Raw genomic sequence first — 14,725 nt, forward strand, 5'->3', positions numbered from 1 at the left:
ATCCGCAGAAAATATGGTGTCATTATGTCATTATCCACTTCAGGTTATATTATTGTCCTCTTTTATCCGAGTAAAAGCCATCGGGTCGTATTATGTACCGACGCTTGTTGTAAACTCTCGCTTTATTGAAAACATACAAGGAAACAAGGAAATAGTCCATGAGTTTTGATTTTTACGACTTCATTTTTAACATTTAGATTGACGCTCACTGTACACCTATAATTAATATTGTGGCAAAGCCAAAAGGTAGATTCGTTTGAGTGAGGTTTTTTCCTGCGGTACTTGCGACCATCACTCAATAGTGCTCTTCCTCCTCTCTTCGTAGTGATAAATTCAATATCTTTACTCATTTTGGACTACAGGCAACGCGGAAATACATCAATGCACATGACTTCATCAGTGGTATACGAGGAGGTGTTAATTATTCACTTGTAATTATTTGATATTTTCCTGAGCTGATACTGGGTTACATAAAACGAAAAATCCCTATTATTTGGATACCAGTATCCTACAACGATCATTTTTTCTTCGTATGATACTGGTTACCAAACTCTGGTATCATACACGGCCGAAGCCGATGCAGGTAGACCTCGACTGGATGTCAGGGACGACGAAGAGGAAATTTTAAATTATTTCCAAAGAGACCCTACGCTGTCTACACGAATGATAGCTCGCCGTATGGGACGCTCTCAATGGAAGGTGTGGTACACTCTTCACGAAAATGACCTCCATCTTTAGGGTAGGTTCAGATGACAAGCGCTCAACGCGCGTTTTGATAACGCGCGTTTACAAATACATACATTTTATTCAGGCCGTACACATGGTAACGCGCGTTTTAGTAACGCGCGCGTTCAACGCTGCGCTAGCGCTCGACTGTTGTCAGCGCGCGTCAACGCCGCTTTGAGATCATTGGTTTTCTATGTTTCCGTTCAGTTGAGCGCGCGCTTTCGACGCGGATAGACGTATTTTAGGATTCGTCAAGTTCGTCCGAAAATCGTCCGAAATGGAAACCGAAGCTTTTAATACGGAATTATTAATTGATGAAATAGAGAAACGTCCTGCGATATGGGACATGACAAGTAGCGATTATTCAGATAAGAATTTGAGAAGACGGGCTTGGGAAGAACTCGTCCTTATATTTTGTGAAGGATATGACAATGAAGAAAAGAAGAAAATATTATGTGAGTATATATATTTATTTACATTTACAATCGGTTTGTGTTACAAGTTAAATATAACGATCCTGCCAATCTACTTTTCCTTCATTAATGAAATAGTTTGTTAAATGTACTCGAACATTATCCGCCTGTCGCACAGCACGTCCGGTATAATGTGAGGCTAGATTTTCCAGGGGTGGCGTATAAAGTGTGTCTTCAAAATTGTAGCCATCCCTGATTCTGACATAATTATTTAGTGTACATATCGCTTTTACGATTTTTTCTGCAAAACCGATGTTAACATCTAACGGCCTGTGTAAAATGCGCCATTTATTGCACATTATGCCAAAAGTACATTCAACATACCGGCGTGCTAATGTCAAACGGTAATTAAATATTTTTTTAGCATAAGTTAGTGACCTTCCCCCATATGGACGCATTAAATTCTCCATCATGCCAAAAGCTTCATCAGCCACTATCACATATGGCAACGTTGTCGGTCTATTTTGTATTAACAATGCCTTTGGCTCAGGTAGATCTAATGACCTTTCTGTCAGCTTTTTGTACAATGAAGAATTCTTGAATATACCTGAGTCACTGTTTTTACCGTAGGCACCTATGTCAACCCACACAAAACAATAGTTTGCATCCGCTAGCGCCAATAAAACTAGCGAAAAATATTTTTTATAGTTATAATACATAGAACCCGTGTGTTCAGGCTGGATTAACCGTATATGTTTCCCGTCCAAGGCTCCCAAACAATTGGGAAACTTTGAGTTCTTTTCAAATATCGTGGATATTTCACACCACTTTTCTTTCGTTGGTTCACTCATAACAACGGGCCTTAATTTTTTCCAAATAGTTTCACATACATGTGGTATTATAGTAGCCACAGTAGATTTGCCAATTCTATAGTCGTAGCTTAATGTCCCAAATGAACATCCAATGGCCAAATATCTGGAAACAAACATAAACTATTACTAAATACTGTTTTTTTTTTCAGCGTCATCCCTGCAAAAAAAGTGAAAGAGTTTACGGGATAATTATATGAGAGAGGTGAAGAAAATAAAGACTGTCAAATCTGGATCAGGAGCTTCCAAAACTTCGACATATATTCATTATAATAGACTACGATTTCTACAGGCATCAATTGCCAACAAAGATACAGAAAGTAGTTTCGGTGCAGATAATGCATCAACTTCGTCAGAAGTTGCTGAAGTAGAAATAAGTTCTGGCTTTAAGAGTCCTAAATCTACTTCAAGAAAAAAACAAAAATTAAATCCTGCTGATGAAAGATTTGCAAACATATTAGAGCAGAGTTTAGCACAGAAAAATGTGTCTCATCCAAAAGAAGATGACGATGAAGACAAGCTGTTTTGTTTGTCACTCGTTAAAGAAATTAAAAAAATTCCGGAATATAGGCGACTTCAAACTAAAATTGCCATTTATAATTTAATTTTGCAAAACCAAAATGAATTTCAAGGACCACAACAACAGACATATGAAAATCAAAATTACCCGGTATCACAACGAAGAAATTATTCATCACAAGAGCAGCGTCATCAGTCATCAGCTTCTGTTGAAGGCTTTCGTTATCATGATTATAGATCACAGCAGTCTAGTGTGTCAAATAATTTTGCACATTATGGTTATACTACAGCAATGGGGTCTCCATCGCCAGTAACACCTACTCCATCGCCAGCACCAACTAATGTCAGCAATGAATCAGAGTTAGAGTTATTCTGCGAGTAACAAAATGTTATTTTTTCTTTAAAAAAATTGTTCCTAAACAAGTTGATTTGATTTATTTGATTTATAGATTATGTTGATTATTAAAAAACTTACCTCAATGTAATTATGAGTTTTTCTTCCGGTGAAATGCTATATCGCACAGCGTTTTTATCTGCTACGAGTTCATCGTTTATGAGAGTCAGTAAGTCATCAAATGACTTGATGGACATTCTGAAGTAGTTAAAGAATTTGGGCTCAAATTGCCTTAACTTAGGATATAAAATAATGTACTGACTTTCAGTCAGCCTGGTTGACAAAATTGGGTGAACCCAATATCTCCGTCTTCTGTTGTGTCGTTTCTGCCGTCTGTATAAAATCACCGATAAAACTGTTTCTACGTCCATCTTCGACAAATGTAGAACTCAAACTGGTCGCAACAACGCGCGTTTAACGCCTGACAAGCGCGCACCATGTGAACACTATACAAAAATTCAACGCGCGTTCAACGCGCGCTGAGCGCTTGTCATCTGAACCTACCCTTACCATTACACACCTGTTCAGGCCATAGAAGAAGGGGACCCATTAAGAAGAGTGCAGTTTTGCAGATTTTTAATAAATGCGGACGTTGAAGATAGGAATTATCTCAGAAAAATTTTATGGACTGACGAGTCCAAGTTTGATAAGGACGGCATTACGAATTATCATAATGCTCATTACTGGAGTGAACGAGCCATGGGTAATCCACACCTAAAAAGACAAAAAGGTTCACAGAGAAGGTTTAATTTAAATGTGTGGATGGGTATAATTAATAACCGCTTGATTGGACCACATTTTCTACCACAAAACCTCGATGGGGTTGAATATGAAAATTTACTGAGGAATGTATTTTTTGAATTTATTAATGGAAGATGTGCCGCTAGAAACGAGGCGAAACATGATATTCATGCATGATGGCTGTCCGGCGCATTTTAGGCTAGCTGTGAGAAGTTGGCTAGACCAAAACTTCCCCGACCGATGGATAGGTAGAGGTGGTCCAATACCATGGCCGGCACGTAGCCCCGACCTCACACCCGTGGACTTCTTCGTGTGGGGTCGAATGAAAACTTTAGTTTATGCCACTGACGTCCCTGTACCAAACGTTGAAGATTTGCGCAACAGGATAATCCACGCAGCGCAGGAAATACAAAGGGAGCTTACCGACTCAAGGGTTGTAAAAACGGGTGTCGTAAGAAGAGCACGAGCTTGTTAGAAATAATGGTGGACACTTCGAAAATGAACTCTAAACAGTTTTTTTTTTCAATAAAGTTTTATTCTTCAGTAGTTTGGTTTTTTCTTTCATTTTTATTATTAGTCTTATCTTGATGGTTCCTTAACCGATTTTGGATTTTAATATCTCATTTAATTATTTTGTACGTAATAATAAAGGGTGACTTTTTAAAGAAAATTGATGTTTTATCAGCCATCAAAGATTTTTTTTTACATTTTTCGTTTTTGTTTAGCAGTTTTTGCATAAAATAATGACAGTTGCGGAAATTTTACAATTAATATTACTTATTTAGAATATCTTTGTTGCAAAACAAAAAAAAGTAGGCCAAAATCACTTCTTTTTAGGATTTATTACTATTTGAAAATTTTTTGGACGAATTTTTGGGTTACACTCTTTAAGTAGGAATATCTTGGAAAGGGTTAAGTAAGGACGGTAGGTCTCATAGTGATATCTGTCGGAATAACCCTAGACTACCTCCCCTTAACGGCTCCGCCACTAATTTCCAGTCACCCTGTATAAATGTGATTATTTTGTGTTATAAAGAAGGCTGATTTTATAGGAACAATTATATAATAGTAGGTAAAAGAGAATTATTTACATTTTGTACTGTAACCAGGTTGTTTTTTTTATTATTACATCTAAGTAAAATTAGACAAAAACACTTTGTTTTAGATTAAGAAATGATTTAAACTAATCTTAATAAATAAGTAGAAAACCTGATCAGTTTTTTTCTGTTACGTCCCTACCTACTAATATGTTAGAAACTCATACATTATTTTATAATTTTTATTTAACTTTATCGTTGTCAAATAGACATTCTGAAAAATGTTACCTACTAGTTGAGAATAAAAATTCGCATTGAGTCACACTGTTACTCCATGCGATTTGGTTTTCCGAACGAGTAACACTACTCGTGTACTAGTGTTACTAGATGACAATAAAAATTCGCATTGAGTCACACTGTTACTCCATGCGAATATTTTTCTCAACCAGTCACACGGTGACACGATTTAGTGTGACTCGTTGCGAACAAAGGGTAAAATTTAATGATTATTTTGTAAGAACTTGGTTGAATGAGACTTCCATTTTCGCAGACAAATGGTTTTGTAATTTTAGCCAACACCGCACTACGAACATGGTTGAGAGCTGGCATTCTACGGTAAATAAAAAAAATAATAGCAAACCCAAAAGTATTGCACATTTTTTGACCATCTTAAAAGAAGAAGATAATTATTATCAGACTTTATACTTAAAGAAGTCTAATATAACTGCAAAATGTAAAGAAACTTGTGCTATTGACGAGCACATTACCAACACTGTTAACGAATTTATCCATGGAGTTATAAATGAGGGGTCTAGATGCAAATCCGCCACTGTCCACTATACATATTTTTTTACTTTTTTTAGTCTGACAACACTTGTTTTCATTGTCTATGGTTCTGTTTTATTATTTTGTTACAAAAACGCCTCTATCCTAAGGAAATTCGTTCAAAAACTGTGTGTGAGATGCAAAAACCACACTATCCATGACTTAAGGTACAGAACCGCCATTGTCCCGCGTCAACCAATCACAGCACAGACTACAAGATGGCTGCTGCCTATGTTTAGATACGCGAGACGAGTGTGATTTTAAAAGAATTTGTGGTGTTTTATTGATTAAAATGGAGATTAATATTGCTCCAGCTAGTGGAAATAAAGCAAGGAAGAGTAATGAGAAAGAATGGAAACGTAACAAGCAAAAGGAGAATCGGTAAGTTTTTAAGCTCATCATTCAGATCTAAATGTGGATGGTTTATGCAAGAAGTCGAAATCCAGAAACTCTCGATAATAATTTAATTTGAATAGGTTTTGAATCCGGTTATTTTGTTTTAAGATTTTTGTATTCTGAAAATGTAAATAAAATAAATACCTGTAACTACATTTAATTTTTTTTTCATAACATGTTTTTTTTAGGTATTCACCGAAAAAGTTACCTGATCTAAGCAAATTGGGAAAATGTAATCATAAAAAAAAAACATGTAATGAACTAACCCCGCAGGATGCCAGAAAATTTCATTCCGCTTTTTATGCCAAAAAAGATAAAAGTCATCAAGATAATTTCATATTGAAATATTTAAAAACGAAGGTTCCAGCTCGCCGCAGACGTAAAATTGGACGCAGAAATAAATCAGAAACATTTACTGCAATGTACGTAAAAACATTTACGAAGCCTTATAAATTGTTGCGGGTGTGTCAAGCTACATTTTTGACGATTTTGAATATTGGTGTACCCAGGCAGAAGAATTTCAAAAACTTTTTTGACTACTGGGCAGCTGCCAGAAGATCGACGTGGCGGCGATAGAGCGTCGATGAAAAATTTGGCCAAGAAGCGAAGTGTCATGCAGTTTATAGAATCGTTTAAATGCATCGAGTCGCATTATTGCCGCTCCGCCACGTCAGAAAGAAAATACGTGTCATCTGATTTAAACATTAAAAAAATGTGGAGGATGTACCAGGAGCAACAAACGGATACATCTTTAAAAGTGAAGGAATGTTTTTTCCGGAACATCTTTAACAAACATAAAGGTCTGTCCCCACACATCAGTGTCGAGACAGGGACGGGGCAGGAACGTGTCTCGTCAGGAGTCTAAAAAAATATCAGTACATACATTGTCTATGAACTCGTTCACACATGTCCGTGCCCGTGCCGGCAACGGAGTCTCAGTGTCAGGGCCGACGCCGTAACGTGTGCAAGTGTTCCGACTCCATTCCGTGGCGTGCACGTGTTGATATTTTTTCCTTTCAAATTGTTAACTTTTTGTTTGTCAATATGAATGATGAGTTATTAATCGAAACTGTACGAGTGTATAGCGTATTATACGACTTATCTAACCCGAAATATATGGATTGCAAGTACAAAAACCGAATATGGAATGAGATTGGACTAAAATTAAAATGCGAAGGTATGTCAATATATTTATATAACTTTTTAAATTCGATGTGTCTGCCATGGTACAACGCCTACAGTATTAAAATATGTTTTGTACAATTCTCTTACACGGAAAGCATCTGTTGTAGCATTTCCATTCTGACTGGGCAGGTCTTCGAGCACATTATTTGTCAATGGTATGGTAGGGTACACAGCAGGCGATTCTATATTATCCTCGTGGCGCCCAACGTACTTTATAAATGACAAATCAATAAACTGTACAAACGCCCAGACAGGTAAAAATTTTCGTCACGTTAACGCCCACTGTCCTTTTTAATTGACAATAATTTTGAATCACTCCAGACTTTAAATTTCTCGCTTTATGTGCGTTTCGATCGATATATTGGTTGTCTATGACGTTTAAATTTGACAGGAAGCAAATAAATCAAGTGTCACATTTGACATTTCATCAAAATATTGAAAAAATGGCGATAGTCCATTGAAATGTTACAATTTGAGGGCCGAATATTGCATTTCTTAGAGGACGCAATTTTATTTTTGGAACATGTAGGGGGGGTCAATAGAAGCTTAACTTGAAGTTTGTGGGGTCGCCACTCTTGTCCCCCGGCCGCCATCTTGGAAAAGGGGTGGAATCACTTTTTTCGCTATATCTTGGAAACTATGCGTCTTACAATAAAATTGAAAAAACATAATTTGTAGCAAATTATTTTGTCTACAAAAATGTTAAAAAAAAAATTACCCTAAATTGACAATTAAATAAGTTATAAGCAAAAAAGTGAATTTTTTTTACAAACATTTTCTTCTTCGCTCTGTAACTTTTTTTGACGACAGCCGCGCGGATCGATCTCTGAGGTTAAGCTACGCTTGCCGTGGTTGTTCTGTAGACGGGTGACCAATGTACACATATCGAGTTCCTCTGTGTTTCGGAAGGCACGTTAAATTGTGGGTCCCCGATGTCATTTTCGAAGATATTTGACAGTTGTTAAAAGTAGTCAGAAGCTTGAAAGTCTGACACCCAGTTTTACTGAAGGGTATCGTGTTATAGCCCAGGTACTTGGGTTGTGGAGGTCAGATAGGCAGTCGCTCCATGTAAAACACTGGTATTCAGCTGCAACTGGTGAGTCTGGAAGCCGACTCCAACATAGTTTGGAAAAAAGGCTAAGCTGATTTATATATCTAAAAAAATTACCAAAGACCAATCTTATAGAGTATTTTTTGAAGAAAAATTTTCCCTATGATTTTTTTAAACTTCATTAATTAGAAATTCAGTTACAACGGTTCGAAGTAGACCGGGTTCGGAAAGAAATTTTTTATAAAAAAAAAATCACATTTTTGCTTATAACTTCTTTAATTGTTGATTTAGGGCAAAAAGTTACTTAACATATATGTAGGTAAAATAATTTGCTACAAATTATGCTCTTACAAATTTATTTTAAGACGCGTAGTTTCCGAGATATAGCGAAAAAAGTGTTTCCACCCCCTTTTCCAAGATGGCGGCCGGGGGACAAGAGTGGCGACCCCACAAACTTCAAGTTAAGCTTCTATTGACCCCCCCTACATGATCCAAAAATAAAATTGCGTCCTCTAATAAATGTAAAACTCATGTAACATTTCAATGGACTACGAGGGCACCGTACCGAGGTAAGTTTATCTCAAAATATTCAATGAATCATTATAGTTTTTTGTTGTTTTTTTTACGAATCTATATTAATTAGGGGTCAATCTAAGTAAGTGCTATAAAATTTGTATTATCAAATGAATCAAATAAAAAATATGTGTATATGTACAGTAAAAATGACATTGGGTTTTAATGCTATGAATACCTTGATTTTATTTGTCATTTTTAAAAGACGTTGGGTTTTAGTATTTTTTTTTATTTTTGCAGTGTTAGATGAGGAGGACATTGGGAATATTTTGAATGCCTCTGATTTAGAGGACTTTACACCAAGCGACGAAGATATCGGAGAAGAAGAATATCTTCTTCAAGATGACATAGAAGAGTCTACTTCCTCAGACGAGTCTCTGGAAGAAAATATCGAATCACGCGGTCGGATCCGAACACGAGGTACTCGTAGGTTGCGTGGTCGTTCAGTGCGAATCCGAGGCGATCGTCGATTGTCGGTTCCTGCTGCGTCATCAAGGGAAGAAAATATCGAATCACGCGGTCGGATTAGAACACGAGGTACTCGTAGGTCGCGTGGTCGTTCAGTGCGGATCCGAGGCGATCGTCGATTGTCGGTTCCTGCTGCGTCATCAGGATTTGCTTACGCAGAGAATTGGTCAATTAAAACATTTTTACCGAAGACGTTTGAGCTCACAGAACCTTCTTATTTACCGCTTACTAGTGAAGATTACGGAAAAATTGATTATTTCAAACGATATATTGATGATGAATTAGTAAACATAATTGTAGAAAAAACAAATCAAACATCCGTTTTCAAGACAGGAAGAAGCTTAGAATTGACAAATAGGGAATGTTTTGTTTACATTGGGATTTGTTTAGCGATGGCCAGCATAAATTATCCCAATTTACGGATGTACTGGGAAACTAAATTCCGTATAGACCTAATTGCTGATGCTATGGCTAGAAATAGGTTTTTGAGTTTACGTAACTCATTAAAATTAGTTTTTGATGAAGATATAACGGATGATATGCGAGCCAAAGATAAATTGTGGAGAGTTCGTCCACTTATTAACAAAGTGAAATCGACGTGTCGGGCTGAAATAAAAGATCAACGTCTAAGCATAGATGAGATGATTATACCATTCACTGGCAATTGCGGTATAAGAATTTATTGTCCTGGCAAGCCGCATCCTGTTGGCATCAAAGCATTTGTGCTTGCTAATCCAAATGGTATGATTTGTGACTTTGATATTTATGAAGGTTCGACTACATATCCCGAATTTGTCAATAAAGATTTTGGTCTTGGAGAGAAAGCAATTCTTGCATTAACAGAAACTTTGGTTCCCGGACATATTCTTTATTGTTATAGATATTTCACAAGTGAGAAATTATTGGATGAACTACGCAAAATAGGTATTGGATGCACAGGTACACTTATGAAAAACCGCATTCCTAAAGATGTCCGTAGTCTTCTAATGAGCGATAAGGAATTAAAAAAACGAGGACGAGGTACATCTCAAGTGGCGGTTAGAAAAGACGACAATATATCAGTACCCAATTGGTATGATAATAAACCCGTTGTGTTAATGTCTTTTGTTGAAGCAAAAAATGAAGAAGATACTTGTCAGCGATGGTGCAAAAAAGAAAAGAAATACTTAACTGTAAAGAGACCAAGGTGTGTCCGGGAATACAATTTGCATATGGGTGGGGTGGATTTGGCCGATCGGTTTAGTAGATAAAGGACTTATTCGCAAAACGCCTTACCCCTAAAAAGAGGACCTAATCGTCCAATGGCTTATTCTTATAAAGGCTAATTCGCAAAATGACCTATTCTTAAAAAGACCTATTCGCAAAATGGCTTATTCTAATAAAGACTAATTCGCAAAATGACCTATTCTTAAAAAGACCTATTCGCGAACTGACCTCTTTTTACCAGTTGCCTATTTTTAATTTTTTTAAATTATGTTATTAACAAATAACAACGGAACAATTTTTAAAAAAGATTATTTATTTACAAATTTTAATGTAAAATAAACCATGAGCAACTTTCATTTAATGCCTATTTTTACTGGTATAATTTTAATATGTGTATATCAATAATGTAGATAGAGAAGATAAATATATACATATGTATTGTATACATATATTTGTTAATATAGCGGGTAATAAGTTCTAGTTAAAAGGATTTGAAGTTTATCAATACAAATAAAAGATCATATACATAAGTATATTATAGTGTAATAGCCCCGTAGAAACAAAATTTATATACCTACCTAACATCAATTATTAGTAATAAAAATAATTATTGTGATTTTATTTAATTATTGTTAAAATAGAGGAAAAGCAGTAGGTTTTTGATTATCATTCATATTTTGATATTTTTGACCTTTTTAATAAATAATAAATATGATTATGTATTCCATTTCTTTAAATATTTACTCTTTATACATACTTAGACTATGGATTATGCCTACATCCTGAAATTATGTTTCATGTTCGGGAATAGGGAATTTTACGAATAGGGTATTTCACGAATAGGGTATTTCACGAATAGGATATTTCACGAATAGGGTATTTTACGAACATGGTATTTCACGAAAAGGGTGTTTTACGAATAGGGTATCTCACGAATAGGCCCAAAAACGACTGCAAGTCATTTTGCGAATAAGTCCTTTATCTACTAAACCGGCCGATCGCTTATTAGCTGTATGTCCTAATCGGTATCGGACAAGGAAGTGGACACAACGGTTCTTTGCACATATGATAGATTTGTCAATATGTAATGCTTGGCTTTCATATAAAAAAGACCAACAAAAGAAAGGCGTTCGAAACATTTGTCAGCTACGTAATTTTAAGCTACAACTAGGCGAATATTTAATTGAAGAATATGTTAAAATAATAGAGGGGTCCCCAGACTCCGTGGACGCAATGGCAGCAGGAGATCCACCAGCTAAAAAGAGTAGAGGGATGCCAAGTACCCCTCTTCCTTCATTAAATAAGAGAATATCTGAGGCAAAACACTTGCCAGAGTTGGTGGAGGTACAGGGAAGATGTCGTCTGTGCCATGATAATAAGACGTTCTTCCAATGCTCCAGCTGTAAAATACGACTGTGCCTTACGAAGAAGAGAAATTGTTATTTTCAATTTCATAGTAATTAAGCCAGATTTTTATATTTTTTTATTATTTAGTTCCAATTACGCTACACGGGACACTATTAGATTCGTTTATTATTTTAAGGTACTTACTTATAAGTGTAACTTCAAAGAGTTACAATTTTTTTTTTGTTACTTATTCCAATTTAATTGGTGTGTTTTTAGTTTTTTCGATTTTATTTTTTCATAAGTATATTTTGAGTTAGATTTAGGTACTTTGCTATGATACTGTATCTATAATAAGAGACTATTATAGTTCCTATATTAATTGACTGTGATTTGTAACACTTGATCTCAAGTAATAAATATTTTCGTAAAATATGAGTTGTTTTTATTTCATATCATTAATGCTCATTGTCAATCATAAAGGACAATTTTTTTAAACCATTTTATACCTATATGCCCAATGTCCTTTAAAAAAGACTATTTATATTTAGTTCTATGTCTTCAAAAATCTTCTCTCTTGATGATACAGATGCATAAAAAAATATTATTACATACACATTCACATAGAATTAAAAAAAATGCATATATTACTTCCTGTGCGTTTGTGGTCAGGTCATTTATAAAGGACGGTGGGCGTTTCCGAAGTAATCATTTTATAATCGTTGGGCGCCACGAGGTTATATTTTTTTATAAAATTATGAAGAATACAGGTGGCTAAAATAATGTTGTCAACATTTTTTGGGAGGGCGTGTATTCGTCGGTTGTAAATTCTAAACTTTTGCGTTAATTGTCCAAAAGTATTTTCTACTACTCTTCTAGCACGACTTAAGCGATAGTTAAAAATTCTCTGAGATGTATCTAAATTCTGACCAGGAAATGGCCGCATCAAGAACTTTTGAGTGGAAAAGCTTCATCACCAACAATGACATAAGGAGCTTTGTTGGTTGTGCGTGGTAATTCTGTATCTTCAGGGATCCGTAAACGATTCGTTTGTAACTGTCTTCCAAGGTTAGAATTAGCGAAAATTCCGCCGTCACAATTTTTTCCATACGCACCAACGTCAACAACTAAGAAGTTATAATTAGCATCTACTAAAGCTAGTAAAACTATGGAAAATGTTTTTTTATAGTTATAGTATAAAGATCCACTACTTGGCGGTGCTTGGATTACAAAGTGTTTCCCATCAAGGGCACCCAAACAATTTGGGAAGTTCCAAAGTGTGTTGTATTCTTCAGCTATAGACTGCCATTTTTCTTCAGTTGGGACTGGCAACATTTCTGTCATTAAATTTTCAGTTATTACTTTACATGTTTCCATCACAATATCTTGAATTGTACTAACCCCCATGCGGTAGTTAAAAGCCAGAGTTTTGAATGAATCGCCAGTAGTCAAATATCTGTAAGAATTGAAAGAACTGTACGAAGCCCAAATATGAATTCAAAAATCAAAATATCCTAAATAATATTATCCTAATAAATTTAAATATTATTTTATTTGTTTCACAGCATCAACGTGCAAATCCCGCTGGTGTAATATTCGAGACCAATATCGAAAAAGTCTTAGTAAAATGAAAACGAAGAGTGGACAAAGTTCAAAAAAAGTCAAGTTATACAAATATCACGACTTAATGTCTTTTTTGAATCCCTATTTTAATGAACGTGAAACGAAACCAACTTATCTACCACAAATTACAGTATAGACTCCAATACTCAAGGTTCCGTGTCAGCCGAATCAACGGCAGAGCCAGAATTAAACATAGATATATCTTCCGCTGCCGTTACTTCCCCCGAATCTTCCTTAAATATCTCAAACGCTGAATCTCCCTCACCATTGCTGTCATCGCCGTGCTCATCTCCAATTTCCACAAGAGCAGCGTCAATCACTTCAGCTCAAGGAAGAAATGATAACATTCGGGCTACAAGTTCCGCAGCATCACTAATGGAATTTGTTTTAAAAAAAAACCAAGCGAAGACTGAACACCCAATTGATAAATTTTTAGAAGGCATTGCTCCTACATTGAAATCTTTGACGCCATATTATCAGAATCTAGCGAAAACCGATATATTCAGAATTGTGCAGAACTATGAAATGACAATGTTCACAGAAAATCAACAATTATTATCCGAACCCATAATGGATGAGGTTAATACTGCACATTGCGAATCTGTTGACACAGCAAACTCTCTACCGACAGTTGTGCTGTGCCCAATGATAATGCGACTTCTAATGGTGTGCCACTTATTGGTCAAAATACTATTAGCGAACTTCTTAGCGTTCCAGACGAAGAAGGGGCACAAGATGAAGAGTTGTCTGGACTAAATAATCTAAGGAACTATGTCACAAATTTTTCAGAAACGTAAATAGAAATAAAATTGGTACTTATTAGTGAAGTAAATGATTGATTACATATCTATGTGTATTATTTACTATAGCTTACCTCAAACAGACTACTAGTCTTTCCATTGGTGAAATGGCCTTTCTCCAATTCGTGTCTTTTTTTTGCAAGTCACTCTGTAATTTTTGTAGTAGTAAATGAAAACAGGATTCAGACATTTTAAAATAATCATAGTAAGCTTTAGCATTATTCACAAGTTTTCTGTAAATTGTATGATATTCGCCCTCTGATTCTCTATCTTGCCACAATTCAGACACCCAAAATCTTCTTGTGTTCCTAACAGTTACATCTTGACTGCCTTGTTCTTCTTCCATGACCTCTTCATCTAGAGCTATTGCAATAGCAATTAACTCCTCTGTACTAAATAAAGCCATCATGTGTACCACTTTTCAGTTATCTCTTTTACCATACTACACTAACGGTAGACTCGGACAATGAAATAAAATGAAGTAAAAGGCCGATATAGGTGGAAAGGAAGGCCTCGTCTATCCACGACTCTGTCACTGATTTGTGTGAACACATA

The sequence above is a fragment of the Anticarsia gemmatalis genome, chromosome 18, assembly GCF_050436995.1.
Source record: "Anticarsia gemmatalis isolate Benzon Research Colony breed Stoneville strain chromosome 18, ilAntGemm2 primary, whole genome shotgun sequence".
NCBI lineage: Eukaryota > Metazoa > Arthropoda > Insecta > Lepidoptera > Erebidae > Anticarsia > Anticarsia gemmatalis.